Genomic DNA, 20,000 nt, shown 5'->3' with positions numbered 1-20,000 from the left:
CACCCACCTCCCGCACCCTTCCACCCACTCCCACCCAAACCCCAATACAGCAGAGAGCCTCGTGGGGTTAGGCAGCTGGGTGTGGAGGCAGGGATGGGGAGAGGGTGAGTGAGGAAGGACGCTCCGGTACCTTCCAATATCCCTTCCCGTAGACTAACAAGCATAAACAAGAGCAACTAAACCGTGCTCTCCTCCCTCTGTGATGAAAGAGATGGTGTGTAAACAGGTGCTGGGTGTGAGAGCGGTGGTGGCGGGGAGGAAATCAGGAGTCACGATGATGACTTCGACGTGAGAAGTGACATTTGGAACATATGTTTTATCTATTTATGTGTCACGAGCTTATTTCTTTTCCTTTCTTCCGTTTTCTTATGCATGCGTGTTGAGTTTTGCTTGTAAATGTTTAGAATAATTGAAAAATGGTAGAAATAAGAAATTAAATAAGGAAAATGTAATAGTACACGAAGTAGAAAAGGTAATTTGACCGTCAAAATATGCTACAATTTAAAATCAAAATGCAAAATGATACGAAGCAATGCCAAAATGAAAATACAAAACGTTAAATGGGAAATTATGATATAAAAAGAAAACAAAAGGCAAACGAACAATAGCAAGAGGAGGAGCAGGAGGAGGAGGAGGAGGAGGAGGAATACAAAAAGAATACAAATGAAAAGACGCAGCAACATACGTCTTGGCACCCACTAGGCTGTTTGATAATGAAAAAAATAGAAGTTTGAATATTACCACCACCGCCACCACTACTACTACTGCTGTTACTACTACTACTACTACTACTACTACTACTACTACTACTACTACTACTACCACCACCACTACTACTACTGTCATACTACTACTACTACTAATACTACTACTACTACTACTACTACTACTACTACTACTACTACTACTACTACTACTACTACTACTACTACTACTACTACTACTACTTCTAAACACTCCAGCAGAAAGTTCCTTTAAGATTGCAACACAAACATCACACAATTATCTTCTTGTAGAGCGAGTGTTTGGCGAAAGAAAAATATTTCATAGAATATCCCCCCCCAAAAAAAAAGAGAGAAAGGAGATCAGCCACTCAAAATACAGCAAAAAGGAAACGGATGAGCAATTGGAGCGTGAGGAATGGTGAAATTACAAACTAAGGTCATACGTGTTATGTCTCACAACCCATTTCCATCGTTCCACCCAGCCAAGACTAGACCGCTCCATTCATACCGTGTCCTTCAGCGTCAGCAAGCCTTCTGGTGGCCGCCCGCTGGCTCTACCTCACTGCTTCTCGAAAACCAGCCATGACGTGCCGGAGAGAGAGAGAGAGAGAGAGAGAGAGAGAGAGAGAGAGAGAGAGAGAGAGACCACACTAACAAGACGACAGCACAGACATATGAGGATGAGTAACATGAACTTTACAAACAGCCATCAGAAGCTGCGTGACCAGATGCTGCCATAGTGGAGTGGTGGTGGTGGTGGTGGTGGTGCTGGTGGTGAGAGAGGCAAGGTGAGACGGCACATACTTCATCATTTTTTTCCCTTTAATGATCATGTAAACAAAGGAGATATTAGGAGGAGGAGGAGGAGGAGGAGGAGGAGGAGGAGGAGGAGGAGGAGGAGGAGGAGGAAGAGGAAAAGGAGGAGAAGGAGGAGGAGGAGATACAGAGAATAATGTTAGTGGTAGTAAAGGAAAGCTAGTAAACAGGAGGAGGAGGAGGAGGAGGAGGAGGAGGAGGAGGAGGAAGAAGAAAATGAGGAGGATAATGAGAAGCTAGCAATTATCACTAAAATAACAATAACAACAACAACAACAACAACAACAACAACAACAACAACAACAAACTAATTGAATTTGTATTACGTACGTCACTCTCTCTCTCTCTCTCTCTCTCTCTCTCTCTCTCTCTCTCTCTCTCTCTCTCTCTCTCTCTCTCTGAGAGAGAGAGAGAGAGAGAGAGAGAGAGAGAGAGAGAGAGAGAGAGAGAGAGAGAGAGAGAGAGAGAGAGAGAGAGAGAGAGAGAGAGAGAGAGAGAGAGAGAGAGAGAGAGAGAGAGAGAGAGAGAGAGAGAGAGAGAGAGAGAGAGAGAGAGAGAGAGAGAGAGAGAGAGAGAGAGAGAGAGAGAGAGAGAGAGAGAGAGAGAGAGAGAGAGAGAGAGAGAGAGAGAGAGAGAGAGAGAGAGAGAGAGAGAGAGAGAGAGAGAGAGAGAGAGAGAGAGAGAGAGAGAGAGAGAGAGAGAGAGAGAGCGGTATTCATCTGGCATGTAATCATACTAACCCAGTTTCGGAGTTTCAGACTTTGCCTCTACACCACCACCACCACCACCACCACCACCACACTCCCAGACACACTTGCCCCCGACACAACAATGCACACACAATACCTCACCTCCATACCACACCACACACCCTTCTGAAGGATTTAAGTGCAGATTATTTCGCTTTTTTCATTTAAATATTTGGTGAGGTTGGTCGAATTGAGGACATTGCTAGGCTGAGACACCCCATCGTGGCATCTACATGAGAAAGTTTACAGGCGCAATGGCTTCGGAATATATGTTTGCTATTCGTGGAAAGCGGTGAGTCGGAATCACGAAGCTACATCTGCCAAGCGACTGTGGACACTGCGGCACTTATGATCATTCTCGAAAGGCGATGCGGAATATGTAAAAGCATCTTATAATTAGCAGATTTCTGGTCGTTTGCCATCTGCAATATTTATGTCTCTCTTATATCCAAGAAGGGTACTACTAGCCAATAGCAACAGTATCGTGAGAAAAAAAAAAAGATCCACTGAGGTGCTACTCCCTAAACAGTGTCAGAAACGATCGTCAAAAATTGGAGGTTATAATTATCTTGACCATCGTGACACATGACACATTAATAGATGAATATGAAGACCTATCTTAATTAGTAAAGTAATTTGTGATGTGTTCCCCTACGAAATTCCTAGAAAGGGAACAATGTCGTATGAATGAACTGTTCTTTAACGTAGCAGAAAATCAACAGAGGAATATGAAGGAATGTGTTAGCGTTTTTATTGTTATTGTTATCTTCCTGTCCTCCTACAAAAAAAGAAAAGAAAACTACCACACAAGAGGTATCGGTGTGAGCATCTGAGCTTCTTCCCTTGGTGCAACACACCCACGATCACAACAATTTCAGCATTTGTTTAAGGATACATCTGCTTTAATGTGCATTTTTCACCGTATTAGTGCAAGTCAACAATTTATTTTTTTGTATATTTCACGTATTGCTATCCAATTGGCAGTAAAAAAATAAGTATGTTTTTCTCACACGTTATTACAAGTTACTGAAAAGTTCCCTTTCCTTCACGTAACGCGATGCTGGAAAGTTAGAGGCAATTCAAAAGTTTTCTTATAGTAACTTGGAAGACATTAGATTATCATTTGGCTGTTTCCTTATTTGTAGGGAAGGAAACTAAGATTGCGCCAAAGTGTAGAGTAATCAGAGAATTTGCCCCAACACAGACTGTAATACTCACTTAAAAGTTGCCTGAAATAGTCCTAGGTACGTGAGAATCTAGTTTGGACTTGTATTGAGTTCTTTACCAGCATTTAATCATATTATTACTTAATTTGACACTAGTTGAAGCTGCATGCAAGATTATACATTTATATACACCTAATCTTCATCACTTTCTTAAAACTCATATGTATCCACTTTCATACATCCTTTCACCATAGTTCTGTCCACTTTACTTATGCCATCTTCAATCTTTCATCCATAACATTGGAACTCTACATATACCTATTTTTTCACTCTTTTCCACGACAACAGAATAAAAAATAGTCAGAAACAAGAATTACAGAACTTATTTTATTTCCCGTTTTTTTCACATTTTTCCAGAACAGCAAAATGTGAGTACTTTTCCTCCCTAATTTTTTTTTTTTCTCTATAAGTAAGCAATACAAAACGACTGAAAATATTACACACACACACACACACACACACAGACACCGCGTAGTGTAGTGGTTAGCACACTCGACCCAGGATCGAGAGGGCCGGGTTCGAATCCCGGAAAGCGGGAGGAAAATGGGCAAGCCTCTTAATGTGTGGCCCCTGTTCACCTAGCAGTAAATAGGTACGGGATGTAACTCGGAGGGTTGTGGCCTCGCTTTCCCGGTGTGTGTTGTGTTTGATGTGGTCTCAGTCCTACCCGAAGATCGGTCTATGAGCTCTGAGCTCGCTCCGTAATGGGGAAGACTGGCTGGGTGACCAGCAGAAGACCGAGGTGAATTACACACACACACACACACACACACACACACACACACACACACACACACACACACACACACGTCACCGGGAAGGGAAGGGATGACTCAAGCAAAATATCAGGCCGTCTCGATGGTGTAGCAACGGCCACTCACTCCAGGTCGATAGTCTTGCCAGGGGTCGTGGCGCCAGCACCTCCCTTCCCTTCATCTCCCTTGCCCTTCACCTGCCTCCCCTCCCTCGCCTCTTCTTACTTGACCTATTTCCATCTTGTACAATACACTGTCCTTACCAAACTACTGACTTCGCAGTCTTCACTACCACAATTCTTGACTTCCTCTTTTCACTTCTTGTTTTACACTTTTCGTTCTCGTGTTCGGTTTCTATTTGTTTTTTCTTAAGTTCCAGTGACTTTTATCTTCTAAACTATATAGTCTGCATTTTCCAAGGCACCGCCACCGTATCCTTCATTACTAACACTCTTTATTTCCTCTTTTTATTCTTTTCTTTCTGTTTTTAGGTTTGTCGTGTTAGGCTTCTTTTCCACCTCCTCCTGAGCTTCAATTATTTTTGTTCAGTGTGTGGAGAGTGCTGTGTTATAGTACAATTGATTTTGAGGTGAATTAAAATGTCTACGTGGATTCGAATGCTACTTTCCAAACTTTTACTAAACTTTCTCGCGTACGAGGGCTCGAGAAAGACTACGGTATAAGGAAGCCATGTTATATAATTATGATTTAAAGGAGACATTAGTTTTCTCATTGTATTACGTTTATTAACTGTAGTAGAAGTAGCAGCAGCAGCAGCAGCAGCAGCAGCAATAGTAGTAGTAGTAGTAGTAGTAGTAGTAGTAGTAGTAGTAGTAGCAGTAGCAGTGGCAGTAGTAGTAGCAGTAGTGGTAGCAGTAGTAGTGGTAGTAGTAGTAGTGGTGGTGGCAGTAGTAGTAGTAGTAGTAGTAGTAGTAGTAGTAGTAGTAGTAGTAGTAGTAGTAGTAGTAGTAGTAGTAGTAGTAGTAGTAGTAGTAGTAGTAGTAGTAGTAATAGCAAAAGTATTATTAGGAATAGTAGTAGTAGTAGTAACAGCATTTCTTTTTCTTTTCATTCAAGCAAGTTATCTTCCTTAAATTGTTTCCTTCTAATATTCTCTCTCTCTCTCTCTCTCTCTCTCTCTCTCTCTCTCTCTCTTCTCCTTCTCTCTCTCTCTCTCTCTCTCTCTCTCTCTCTCTCTCTCTCTCTCTCTCTCTCTCTCTCTCTCTCTCTCTCTCTCTCTCTCTCTTATGCATACTCGATAAACACAGACATACCCATCACTTTTAAAATAGATATGCATAGACAACGATATTCGATTCCATAAAACCAACGACATATCCTCTAGAGTCGAGACAAGAGACGGTTCTCTTTACATAATTATCTTCTAGGTCAATATCTAGCGGCCTTCGACTGCCTCCGTTTTCGTGTAAGACTCAGCCAGCATCACCATAAGAAATCTCTCGAAGACACCTGCGACTCCTGCACCTGCCAACGCTGTGTGCCGGGACGGGAACCTACATGCAAATGATGAGTTTTCTTTCTGTCTGGACCTTTCTCTCTCTCTCTCTCTCTCTCTCTCTCTCTCTCTCTCTCTCTCTCTCTCTCTCTCTCTCTCTCTCTCTCTCTCTCTCTTACAGGAATCCTAAAGTTTATTACGCTGACTTTACGATTTTCTTGTCTACTTTTAATAGTGAGAGAGAGAGAGAGAGAGAGAGAGAGAGAGAGAGAGAGAGAGAGAGAGAGAGAGAGAGAGAGAGAGAGAGAGAGAGAGAGAGAGAGAGAGAGAGAGAGAGAGAGAGAGAGAGAGAGAGAGAGAGAGAGAGAGAGAGAGAGAGAGAGAGAGAGAGAGAGAGAGAGAGAGAGAGAGAGAGAGAGAGAGAGAGAGAGAGAGAGAGAGAGAGAGAGAGAGAGAGAGAGAGAGAGAGAGAGAGAGAGAGAGAGAGAGAGAGAGAGAGAGAGAGAGAGAGAGAGAGAGAGAGAGAGAGAGAGAGAGAGAGAGAGAGAGAGAGAGAGAGAGAGAGAGAGAGAGAGAGAGAGAGAGAGAGAGAGAGAGAGAGAGAGAGAGAGAGAGAGAGAGAGAGAGAGGTTCAAGTTCCGGATAGCGACGAGGCAAATGGGCAAGCGTCTTAATGTGTAGCCCCTGTTCACCTAGCAGTAAATTGGTACGGAATGTAACTCAGGGGTTGTGACCTCGCTTTCCCGGTGTAAGTGGTGTGAGAAGTGTGGTGTGGTTTCAGTCCTACCCGAAGATCGGTCAGTATGAGCAATGAGCTCTTTTCGTACGGAAGGCTGGCTGGGTGACCAGTAGACGATCTTGGTGTAACACACACACACACACACACACACACACACACACACACACACACACACACACACACACACACACACACACACACACACACACACACACACACACACACACACACTTCCTCGTTTCCAAATATTCTTATATATTTTTCTAATGGATTTATTTATTACATATATTTTTACTTTATGCGTTTATGTGCTTATTTCTTTATCAATTTACTCATGAAACATATATACATACTATCCATCTACTTACCTACCTGTCTAGCTAGCTACCTATACATTCATACACATATACATACATATATGCATTAATATATAGCAAGACAGAAATACAAGTGAAAATTAATTAACGTAGGAACACAGTAAAAATTAATCCAAATGCTTTACTATTATGAAAATGTAATCCCCATCATTTACTTTGTGTGGGTGGTTGGGCGTCTGACGTTAAAAGAAATGCAAAACAGATTAAGTTGTTTGTTTAATAATTGTATTTTCTCCTTTCTTCTTGTTGCCGTTGTTATCGTCCTGGTTCTTGTCATTGTTGTTGATGTTGTTGCTGTTTTTTGTTGTTGTTGTTGTTGTTGTTGTTGTGTTGCTGTTGTTGTTGTTGTCGTTGTTGTTTTTGTTGTTGTTTTTGTTGTTGTTATTATTATTATTATTCTGCTTCGTCTTCGTCTTCTTTGTTTTTGCTTCGTCTTTTCTTCCTCTTCTTATTTTTCATCTTATTCTTATTCTTATTCTTATTTTTCTTCGTCTTCTTCTTTGTCTTTTCTTCGTCTTTTCTTCTTCATCTTCTTCTTCTTCTTCTTCTTCTTCTTCTTCTTCTTCTTCTTCTTCTTCTTCTTCTTCTTCTTCTTCTTCTTCTTCTTCTTCGTCTTCTTATTATTCTTTCCTCCTTCCGTTCATTGGTATATCTATTCCTGTACAGTGTATTTCTGTCCCAGGCTGATCTTCACGCTTGAAAAACGAAGGTGAATGGCAGAAGTCACGTCATAGCGGCTGCGTGACCATAGTTACCATAGTGACGTATTTCCATCCTTAACTGCAGAAAAGATTCGTACCATGACACCCTGCGACGCCCACACACCTCGCAGACATCCTTCCTTTCCCCGCCTCCGCCTCAGCCAAGTCGCCATTGCCACACAACTTCAGCTCACAATATTCCTACCTCTGTATCCCTTTATATCTACCAAGACCGAGTCCCTTTGCTTTCGTCTTACTCTTAAAGCATCTAACACCATTATTTGCATTATCATTGGTTAACATAAAGCTCGATGTGGTTAAGAAAAGAGTGCTAGTTCTTCCACTAAAAAAATTGTCATGATCGAATGTGAACTTCAAGCAGTGAATCGACCACTAAATCTAGGCCAAGACAGCAACACGTAGCTACTCTCTCGTCACTTGGGCCGCGACTGGAGCACACCCGGTGGCTCCAGCTGTGAGCCACGACAGGTGAAGGACAGCTCGTCACACGTTATTCCCTTATCAGTTATTGGAGACCGGCGCCATCCCAACACGCGTCCCCAGTCCAGCAGCTCCTCCCCGCCACGACTCGCTTCCTACCCACACCCAGTCTGGGCCTGCAAGAACTCGAGTATAATATTTCTTTCACGCCGCGTAAGTGAGCGATACACGTGCGAAAACACTCTTTCTCACTGGATCTTTTCCGCTTTTTCCTGCGAGAGAAGCGAGAATTTATTTTGCTACAATTCACTGTTCTTCTTTTTATCATTATTTTTCGATAGTGATTCAGCCTTCACGAATTATATAAAAGTCTACGGAGGATGAGTATCGCGTTTCACTTAGTCTACGGTGCTTTTATGCCACAAATTAACACTTCGAAAGGGTTTTCTTTTTACTTTCCTTCTGTTGAGCCAGTGAACAAAAGCTATGAAAGCCTACGGATAATGAGCATCACGTTTCACTTAGTCTACGGGGCTTACATGCTATACTTCACTCACTAAGACTTTAGATGCTTGAATTTCCACCTCCTTTTAAGCTGATACAGTTGACACAAGTGATGTAAGTCTAAGGAGAGTGTGTGCCATATTTCTCTTTGTCTGTGGTGTGTTTTTTTTACCACGTTTCACAAAATCCACTATTGAATATATACATTTTTTTTTCCCCCACGTTCCACTTTATTCACTGATACGAGTATGTACTACGTTTCACTGAGTCTACAGAAAATGCTTGCCATGTTCCACACTATACCTCCCTTGTTATTGATCCGTTTGTTCGTGTGTTTGTCTATAAGCCAATCTGTACATCCATCTGCCGTCTGTTTGTCCACTATATATCTATTAGTCTGCCTGTCTGTCTATGTCTGTGTATAACTGGCTATGTATGTCTGTCTGTCTTTGTGTGTGTGTTTATGTGTGTGTGTGTGTGTGTGTGTGTGTGTGTGTGTGTGTGTGTGTGTGTGTGTGTGTGTGTGTGTGTGTGTGTGTGTGTGTGTGTGTGTGTGTGTGTGTGTGTGTGTGTGTGTGTGTGTGTGTGTGTGTGTGTGTGCTTCTCTCTACACTCTTCTCTCTCTCTCTCTCTCTCTCTCTCTCTCTCTCTCTCTCTCTCTCTCTCTCTCTCTCTCTCTCTCTCTCTCTCTCTCTCTCTCTCTCTCTCTCTCTCTCTCTCTGTACCTTAAAAGGCGCACTGTGTGTGCTCTCTCTCTCTCTCTCTTAAAAATAGATAATATACAAGATGGTCAGCATGCAAATGGAGCACTATTCGTTTCTTCACTAGCACTATTCACTACACTGTGTGTCACGTCACAAAGAGTGTCAGAGGAGTTGGCAGTGTCTGTCTCCACTTATGTGCCATCAGTTTGACACTCTCTCTCTCTCTCTCTCTCTCTCTCTCTCTCTCTCTCTCTCTCTCTCTCTCTCTCTCTCTCTCTCTCTCTCTCTCTCTCTCTCTCTCTCTCCCCGTCCTTCCCTTCCTCCCTCTCTCGTAGGAATTAACCCCTTCGCCCAGAAAGGATAAACACACAACACATCCCCCAAGAGAAGGGGTCACGCCAACCCACCATCAAATTCCCCAGTATTGCGCGCCTATCATATCCCGCGACATCACACCAAACTGCTCAAAAATTTACGTGCTGGAGGCGAGTTGAGGCCAGAGCTCGTTAGGAATCCGCTGTCATCATGCCTTGGGGAACGGTGGGTCATTGAATAGGCTAAGTGCTCACCCTAAACTGCCCGCCAAAAGCAATGAAGTCGATGATGATGACGGTGGTTGAGAGAGAGAGAGAGAGAGAGAGAGAGAGAGAGAGAGAGAGAGAGAGAATGGGAGGTTTGGGCTTCTGTTTAGTGTTTAGCTAGGTAGGGTGGGTGTAGGAGGGAAGTGGGTCAAGGCGAGGTACTGCTTTCCTGCTTCCTGGCTCGCATGCTTCGATCCTGCGTGAGACAAGGTGAGGCGAGGCGTATGTTATGCGTTTTCCGATACGTGCATTCTTGAGTACGTATACTTGCAATACGTGGTTGAATGTAGGCACGCACGCTGCTTCGTCACGGACTAACACAAACGCGCACAGACACATACACACACACACACACACACACACACACACACACACACACACACACACACACACACACACACACACACACACACACACACACACACACACACACACACACACACACACACACACACACACACACACACATTTACCCTATACACAATCACTGCGCTTCTCTGACATATTCATAACACTACCACCACCACCACCACCACCACCAATGTCATCACTACACCTTCCCTTTAGCAATTGCACGCTTTCACCCCTCCAGCACCCTTGCTATGGCTTTTGTTCGTTTATCCCCTTATGAGAGAGAGAGAGAGAGAGAGAGAGAGAGAGAGAGAGAGAGAGAGAGAGAGAGAGAGAGAGAGAGAGAGAGAGAGAGAGAGAGAGAGAGAGAGAGAGAGAGAGAGAGAGAGAGAGAGAGAGAGAGAGAGAGAGAGAGAGAGAGAGAGAGAGAGAGAGAGAGTATTACACACTTCACTGATCATTTTAGCTGAGTTACCCTGGAAACGCAATTACACGGATGCCATCAAATCTACACTTAGCGAATGCCTGCGTCACACAAACGACTAACGGTAATAAGATACTCCCAGCGAGCGGCGACCCGGCTACGCTTCACCTCCGCTCAAACAGCACAAATTGAAAAAACAACTAGATTGATGTTTCGCACGTGCAATAGAACACCCACTCATTTCTCCACTTCCGTCTTCCCCTTCTTCCTCCTAACCTAATCTAATCTAACCTAACCTAACCTAACCTAACTTAACCTAACCTAACTTAACTTAATCTCACTTACCTTACTAATTCAGCCTTACTTAACCTCTTCAATACTGAGACACATTTTTACCTTGAGATTTCTGTGCGATTAGACCACGTTATTGATATTAGGAAGGGTTTATGTAGGTCAGAAGATTAATGGCCACAGTCTTCACTATTTCAATCCTTCATATAAGATTCTGAAGCTGTGTAAGATCACCAAATAGTAATCAGAATGAATATGGAAACGCGTCATGCTACTGAAGGGGTTAACCTTATTTAACCTTAATTCACCTTACTTACTAACTAACCTTAACTAACTAATCAACTAACCTTACCTTACCTAAATAACCTTGCTAGCCAGTGTGGATTCTGCTTTTCAATGCTTTCTATGTATGTGTGTATTTATGTGTATGTACGTACGTATGTGTATGTGTGTACTTAGTGTGTATGTATATGTATGTAAGTAATTATGTGTGTGTGTGTGTGTGTGTGTGTGTGTGTGTGTGTGTGTGTGTGTGTGTGTGTGTGTGTGTGTGTGTGTGTGTGTGTAATTCACTGTTTGATCTGCCGCAGTCTCTGACGAGACAGCCAGACGTTACCCTACGGAACGAGCTCAGAGCTCATTATTTCCGATCTTCGGATAGGCCTGAGACCAGGCACACACCACACACCGGGACAACAAGGTCACATCTCCTCGATTTACATCCCGTACCTACTCACTGCTAGGTGAACAGGGGCTACACGTGAAAGGAGACACACCCAAATATCTCCACCCGGCCGGGGAATCGAACCCCGGTCATCTGGCTTGTGAAGCCAGCTCTCTAACCACTGAGCTACCGGGCCGTGTGTGTGTGTGTGTGTGTGTGTGTGTGTGTGTGTGTGTGTGTGTGTGTGTGTGCGCGCGCGCGCGCGTGTGCGTTTATTTATGTGGGAATGTATGTGGTGTATTGAAACAGTTCTCTCTCTCTCTCTCTCTCTCTCTCTCTCTCTCTCTCTCTCTCTCTCTCTCTCTCTCTCTCTCTCTCTCTCTCTCTCTCTCTCTCTCTCTCTCTCTCTCTCTCTCTCTCTCTCTCTCTCTCTCTCTCTCATAACGACTATTCACAAAAGCCATACAGACAGTTATTCAGATTTTTATGCCCGTTTAGTTATTTTTTTTCCCAATGGTGACGCAGAATCAAAGTTAATTTATTACCACACTCATTTAAAGATACACACGCTTGAAAACCCGAGTGACTAGCATTACTCGTACAAACTGTTAGTATGAGTCAAGACAAGACGCCCAAAAGTTTGAGAATACGAGTCATCTCCAAAACAAGTCTGAAAAAAAACTAACGAGCTGAGTATCAGATAGCAGGAACATCGTAAAAAGACGCTCATATATTCCACCAGCGTTGTTCTGCACTTTCCCGGCTTTTTCCTCTTATTTTTCCTGTGCAGGCAAGGCAGCTAGAGAGACAGAGAGTGAGAGGCTGAGTCCATTGTTTAGTCGTCCCAAAGAAGCAAAAGGCACTTGAGTCATCGTGAGCGTAGGAATATTGGGTGGGAGGAGGCATTGTGTGCAGCGAGAGGCTTTGTGTGTGAGAGAGACATCATGGTAAGCTTGTACATGACACCCAATTATAGGAGCATGCCCAGTTCAGAGAGAGAGAGAGAGAGAGAGAGAGAGAGAGAGAGAGAGAGAGAGAGAGAGAGAGAGAGAGAGAGAGAGAGAGAGAGAGAGAGAGAATTCTGCGTAAGACGTCAAAGCAACTTTTGTGAAGGCGCTGCAACTCAAGCCTTGTTAGTGTTCAGAGAGCGTTATGTCTTCTGTGTCTGAGTGAATTTAGATTTTCTTCCCACGACACGAAACTTTTATCTCTCTCTCTCTCTCTCTCTCTCTCTCTCTCTCTCTCTCTCTCTCTCTCTCTCTCTCTCTCTCTCTCTCTCTCTCTCTCTCTCTCTCTCTCTCTCTCTCTCTCTCTCTTCGTGCTTCACACACTTAGGCATTTCTCAGCCTTATCTCTAATATTTTTTAATGCCATGTACCTTGAATTGTTATTTTTTAAACAATGTGAGATTTTGACCAGAATTACGGGCGAGATGAAGTATTTTGGGTACCTCCTATGTGAAAGTTCACCCGTTAGGGAACCGTTACCTCGAGTAAGGAAAACCTTCCTACACTCAGACCGTGGCCAGGATTCGAATTCGTGCGCTTGGGGACCCCATGGCCCCTAAAGCGCGCGTAGTTCCACTGTGTTTTCACAGTTCTAGTTATAGTTACAGAACACAAAACTAGAAGAGCATAAAGAAAACTAAACGAAGATAGTTGTCCTGCGCATGACAGTCCCTACATTAAAAAATATTTCTCATTAAAAAAAAAGAAAAAAAGAACCTACCGAGTGAGGGCCCTCTTCACTAATCATGAAACATTCACTATACATGTCTCATCACTTCATGGATTGCACTAACAAACGAGTTCTTCAGCAGAGAGGGACTCGGTGTTGAGCTGCGGGTGACACGGGGATGAGGCATGGTGCACCAGTCTGCCTTTCCGTCTGTTGCTACACACGCAGCCGCTCCCAAAGGGCCGCCACTTCTCGTGCCCACCGCACTCACTCGGGGCCTGCGGGTGGTGGCTGCATTTCCAGTATACTCAAATCTATCTCAGGATTGTTGGCAGCAGCAAAGTTACGAGTTTCTGTCATACTACGAAAAGATATATGTCTTTTCTTGACGTGCTTCTTTTGCACTTCTGACACTCTTATGTTTCTTGTCATCGAGAACAAAGCATGTTTGTGCGTACACAGCAAGGTGTTTTTGTTTGGTTCTGGGTTTTTTTTTTTTTTTACCATTCTTTTAATCTTGTGTCTTCATCATCATTCTCAGAGTCGTCTTCTTCCTCTATGTTGTTGGAAGAGTCCACCTGCCGCTGACACTCATCATCCCTGCCTTTTTATAGTCAGATGACACTCTCTTGTTCCTTACATGCAATGCTTTCCTTGTCTTCTCTCTCTTCATCTTATCCTTCATTATGAGGTTCTTTGCAGACGTAAATTTAATAAAGGAAGGATTTTCAATTCCCCTTTCCTTCTAGGATAAATTCTCTTTCTCAATATTTTTGCTGGTCTCCTTATCTGCCTTCTCTTTTTCATTTTTCATGAAGGACGTGTTCCATATATTCATTGTCTGACTTCTCCTGTTCATCCTCGTGTTAAGCTTCCTCTTCCTATGTAATCTCCTTTTCTCCAGATGGATTCCTTCCTTACATTCCACGTCTCATTCCCGTATTCTTGAATCTGCTGTATTTCATTCTTTACTTTCATTAAGAGTTTTAGATGAATTTGTTTCTCAATGGACAGTAACAGATGCGATGTTTTACTGTTTCTATGTAGCAGGAACCTCATGCCAGCCATCATATTTTTTTTTCCATTGCTACTATCAGTATTTTTGTCATCAGCCTTATCCTGTGATGACTTTTCTGGTTCCTCATTTTTCTGTTTCAAGCACTCAAACAATGAGATCATATAGTCCGCTTCTTGCCATTCTTCAAGCTTATCGCCGTCTTCTTTCTCTTTCAGCGCCTCTTTCATCTCTTTCAAAGGAATGTCCATTTCCTCGCCTCCTGAAGACGTTCCGACTTTCTTGATAATGTAAAAGTTACTTTCCGTCTCGTAAAGAGCAAATTTCTCCGCCTCTCTACCCTGCATTTCGACCAGGAAACGTGCCTTGGGGATGACTGTCTTTCGCTGCTGCTTCACTGGCGCTCACCTTTGCCTCGTGTCCATCCTTCCTGGAATATCAGTTGCCTACGAACATATACACTTAGGTGTGTTTCAAAATATTCTTGTCATTCTTCTGGCTTTCCACAACAAGCTTCGAAAATTTTAAAAAGACAGATCATTCTAGCCAGCAGTAACAGAAAGGTGCCGCCCTGAGATCTTACTGGTAAACTTTCACCATACCTGGTGAGGTGCAGATAAACTCGCCAGTCTCCACGACACACCGCTGGTGTGTCTCATGTTGCTGCGTTCATTACTTACCATTGTCCCATTACTAACTATTTGTCAAAAGACGGACATTAAAAATATTGAAATTTACTTCTACTTTATTACTCATTTTTCTTTTTTTATCCTTGTCATTACTGTTGTGTGTGTGTGTGTGTGTGTGTGTGTGTGTGTGTGTGTGTGTGTGTGTGTGTGTGTGTGTGTGTGTGTGTGTGTGTGTGTGTGTGTATATATATATATATATATATATATATATATAGAGAGAGAGAGAGAGAGAGAGAGAGAGAGAGAGAGAGAGAGAGAGAGAGAGAGAGAGAGAGAGAGAGAGAGAGAGAGAGAGAGAGAGAGAGAGAGAGAGAGAGAGAGAGAGAGAGAGAGAGAGAGAGAGAGAGAGAGAGAGAGAGATTTTTATTTATTTTTTTTCTAATTGACATAAGCTACGTGCCCTATGATCAGATCTCGTTTTGGCAGTGCTGCCGCCTTGTAGGACATCCTCTGAATGGTTCACAGTCAAGGAGGATACATGTTGCATCACACGCACTCTCACGGCTCGGAAAATTAATCACTCACTGGCAGCTCTTCCGCCAAGCCACGTCCATTGAGAAAACGATCACTCATATTATGAAAGTTATGAAGCAGACAAGCAGATACAGAAACAGCCCGCCCCCACACACACATACAGCCAGCCAGAGGAAAGCGAATGAGAGACAGACACATTGATGAAAACCCAAGACTGGCACGGAGAGGAACCGTGCACAGAGGAGAGCCTTAAGGTGGATATTTATATGGACAAGGCACAGCGGGTGAGTTGAGGACCTTCTGGTTGTCCTATCGAGTTAACCTTTACGTCCTCCCTCCCTCCTGACAGCCCCACCCCGCCCCGCCCCGTCTTGTACCCTTGTCCCTTCACCCCTCTCTCTCTCTCTCTCTCTCTCTCTCTCTCTCTCTTTTTTTTTTTTTTTTTATTTAAACAAAACTTAATACAAAGGAACATGTACCCAAAGGCGCACTGTCGTGTGCTACCTATTCTAAGGGTACTACAATCTATTTCTCTACAATATTTACAAGACTTAAAAATAGATAATATACAAGATGGTCAGCATGTAAATGGAGCACTATTCGTTTCACTTCACTAGCACTATTCACGCACTGCACTACACTGAGTGTCACGTCACAAAGAGTGTCAGAGGAGTTGGCAGTGTCTGTCTCCACTTATGTGCCATCAGTTTGACACTGTGTGTGTTCATCTCCTGGACGTGAGGCACCGCGGCCGTGAACAAGTTCCACATCCTGGAGACGCGTCCTGCGAAGGTGCGTTGATGCTGACACCCGTGGGATCGCGGCACCTCTACGGCGTCACCACCATTGAGCACCGTTCTCGTGCTCCGTGCGGTGACTCTTAGAGGATGACGCAGCCCTGCCAGATGTGGCACTCTTTGCACCTGTGCCTTATGGAACACTACGATCGCCGCCACGTCTCTGCGGTGTTCCAGTGAATCAAGGGGACGCTCAGGCTCTGGGTGAGGTGGTAGTGCAGCATCTACTAGCCGTATGGCGCGGCGTTGGATGCTGTCCAGTCTCCTTCTGTGTGTGGCGGCACAGGACATCCAGGAGAGAGCTGCGTATTCAAGGTGGGGCCGCACCTGTGCCTTGTACAGCAGCAGTCTCCCCTTCCTGTCGAGGAAACTGGCGATCCTTCTGAGAGCGGAGATCCTGTGAGAGGCTTTCTTGGCAATGGTTTTGACATGCCTGTCAAACCTCAGCCCTCGATCCACCTCCACTCCAAGTATCTTGACGTCATCTTGGAGTGGGAGAGCAGCAGCGCCAAAGACAACTTTCCTGCCATTGCTGCCATGGCGGCTGGGGACCGAGAGACAACCATTGCTTGTGTCTTCTCCGGCGCGAATGTCACTTGCCAGCGAGCACCCCACTCCTTTATCACTCGTAGCTGCTGATTGATGGCCTCAGCAGCCCGCCCACTGTCCTGGCGTGGATAGGTATAGGAGAGGGTGCAGTCATCAGCATAGGCCATGACTCCTGGCAGTAGCTGGAGAAGATCATCCACGTAGATATTCCACAGGAGTGGGCCAAGAATTGAACCCTGTGGCACTGATGCCTCCACAGGCAGGGACTCAGATGTTTGCCCGTTGACAACCACCTTGAGGCTTCTGTCCTGCAGGTAATTTCCCAAGAGTCGTAGCAAGCCACCCTGGATGCCTTTAGCACGAAGCTTTTCTAGTAATCCGTTGTGCCATACTTTATCAAAAGCTCCTGCTATGTCCAAAGCAACCACTATAGTGTCCTTGCCGTCGTCGAGGGCGTCCTGCCAATGCCTGGTGAGAAGCATCATTAGGTCGGAGGTTGACCTTCCAGGTCTGAACCCAAACTGTTGGTCTGAGAGGAGGGCATTGTCCTTGAGATGGCTACACACCACCTCTGCCACGACCCTCTCAAACACTTTACCCACCACTGACAACAGGGATATGGGTCTGTAGTTTTTTGGGTCCGTCCTGGAGCTTTTTGTGTACAGGAACTACTCGAGCCTCCTTCCACACTGAAGGCCAGACGTTTTCCCGTACACAAGTTGTGAACTTGGGTGAGAGGGGCAGCCAGTTCCTGGGAGCATCGCTTCAGCAGGTGCGGGCTGATGTCATCAGGGCCGGTGGCTTTCTGTGTGTCCAGCCCCGCAATAATCGCTTCACCTGCTGATGCGTCACCTCCACCATGGTGACAGTCTTCTCACATTGCTGGACCAGCTGAGGCGGTGGCTGCTGTGGATTCCCGACCTTCATTTTTCCAGCAAACAAGGAAGCCAGCAACTGTGCCCTCTCCTTACTGCTGGTGGCGACAGTACCGTCCTGCTTGCTGAGGGAGGGATGGATTCTTGGTGGCCAGTTCCTTGTTTGTCCTTAACAAGAGACCACCAAGTTTTGTTTCCTACGCCAGTGCCACACAGTTTCCGGCGCAGGCTTTCCTCCCACTTTTTTAAGGCCCACTTGCTGGTTACCACCATCCTCCTGCATGCAGCCCTGTGCAGGTCCTTGTTGCGCCGAGTCGGGTTCCTCTTGTAGCGGAGCCAGGCAGCATACTTTGCCTCGGCAGCAACACGGCAACGGTAGCCAAACCATGGCTGATCCGTCGATCTGGTGGTGTATTCCCTGTGTGGGACGTGGCGTCTCTGGAGGGCGAGAAGGTGAGAGGTGAGTGCAAGTGCTTCACTCTCTGCTCCTCCCTGTAGCAGAGTGGCCCATGGGGTGTGGGTCAGGTCGCGGCGCAGGGAAGCCCAGTCTGCTTTGTTCCACAGCCAGATGGTGCGGGTGGTGGCCTCGTCCTGAGCCACGCCCACTTCCAGCTGTGTCAGTACAGCGTGATGGTCAGAGCTGCCCACGAGCCCCAGCTGATGACACTGAAGCTTGTCTTCCTGGTAGTCTGAGATGACAGGGTCTAATGTCCCTCCTCGTTCATGTGTGGGGAAGGTGACATGATCTGTCAGACCCTGCACCTCAGGAGATTCTCGTAGGCGTCTCTTTCCAGGTGGTGATTGAGATCCCCCACAATCAGCACGTGGCTGCAGCTGTGTGCCATCATCAGGTTGTCTAAGGTCTCAGTCAGGTACAAGAGTGAGTCAGGCCCTTGTCGCGGGGGGCGATACAGGGCACACAGCAGGAGGGCTGAGCGGTCTGCCAGCATTACTCGGAAGTACATCATCTCCATCATTGGAGGCGTGTCTATGTCGAGTAGCTGGGCCTGCATTCCTTCCTTGAAGCAGACAGCCACTCCACCTCCTGTTCGCTCCTGTCGGTCCCTCCTCACCCAGTGGGTGAAGCCCTGCATCCTGCCATACGTGGGCTCCACCTCACTGTTCAGCCATGTCTCGGTCACCACAACAACGTCTGCATTGTGTCGTTGCACACAGTTGTGGTATAAGTCTGCAAGGTTAGTCCGGAGACCACGGACGTTGCTAGAGACGACCTTTAGTTGGCGGCGGGGCAAGCTGGCTGTACCATGGTGAGGGATGGTAGTGAGCGAGGCCTGCTAGTCCGAGGTGGTGGTTAGGGTCCGCGGCCGACTGCTGGTACTGGTGAAGAGGAGTGGTCCACTGCCGCCCCTGGTTCTGATTCCAGATACCAGGCTGAGGAAGGAGTGGGCGAGGTTGTGGCAAGGACTGAAATGAAGTGAGGGGGTGGGCGGGCTGAGGCGCTGCAGGTGGGAAGGGTGTGGCTGTGTATCTTTCCACCGTAAGAAGCCGCTGTAGGAGACGCTCCTGACGCAAATCGTCAGTTCTGGCGTGGCAAGTAGCAGAAGTGTCTCTCTCTCTCTCTCTCTCTCTCTCTCTCATATGGTCAAAGCACCGCCATCACCCCCATCACCACCATCACCACCATCACCACCATCACCACAACCACTATTACATTTCTGTCATTTATATTACGAGTTCAATCTGATGAGATGAGCTTTAATGGCCTTTATAAAGCGTATCGCACATATTACAACAGACACACTCCTATCTGGGTGAGCATATCGCGAGGATCTCTCATGCATAACTATTTCAATCTGCCCCCAATCGTGACGTCAGACTTGCAAATCCTATATATCTTTCCACCTGTCATTGGGCCAAATCCTATGAGTGATAGACGTGTGACTGAAGCGATCCCTGAAACGCGATGTTGGGTTGCATGAGGGCAGGTGGCAGATAGCACCAAACAGAGCGTGCCTGTAACGAAAGCCACACGTGGGATGAGCTTACCACCACAGGTCAGGAAAGGCAGCTTCATGTGCATAGTCTGGCTTCACTCTTGGTGGGGGGACCGTACTATAAAAAAAAAAAAAACTCTTTCGATGTCTTATTTAGAATATTTTGCATGTTACTCGCCTATTAATAGACGGATAAGAAGGATTTTGCACAATTAATCCCTTCAATACTGATTCACATTTTTTACCTTGAGATTTGTGCACGATTAGACCATTTCATTGATATCAGGAAGAATCTATGGAGGTCAGAAGATTAATGGCCACAGTCTTCACTATCTTAATCCCACATATGAGTTTCTGAAACTGTATAAAATCACCAAATACACCGCAGAATAAATACGGAAACGCGTCATGGTATTCAACGACTCAATAAAAAAAAAACACTTGTGATCCCTCAACTAAAAGTAC

At 45.3% G+C, this 20,000-nt stretch overlaps 1 protein-coding gene across 1 annotated transcript in view; it reads right to left on the bottom strand.

Annotated features, from left to right (window-relative positions):
- LOC123518252 (ras-related protein Rab-8A-like) overlaps positions 1–20,000 on the bottom strand; it is a 46,368-nt gene that overhangs the window by 9,408 nt on the left and 16,960 nt on the right. The window lies entirely within an intron of this gene.

Source organism: Portunus trituberculatus, chromosome 43 (genome assembly GCF_017591435.1).
Source record: "Portunus trituberculatus isolate SZX2019 chromosome 43, ASM1759143v1, whole genome shotgun sequence".
In the NCBI taxonomy this organism is placed as follows: domain Eukaryota; kingdom Metazoa; phylum Arthropoda; class Malacostraca; order Decapoda; family Portunidae; genus Portunus; species Portunus trituberculatus.
The sequence above is the reverse complement of the archived record's forward strand: the minus strand, read 5'-3'. Positions and strand labels throughout refer to the sequence as shown.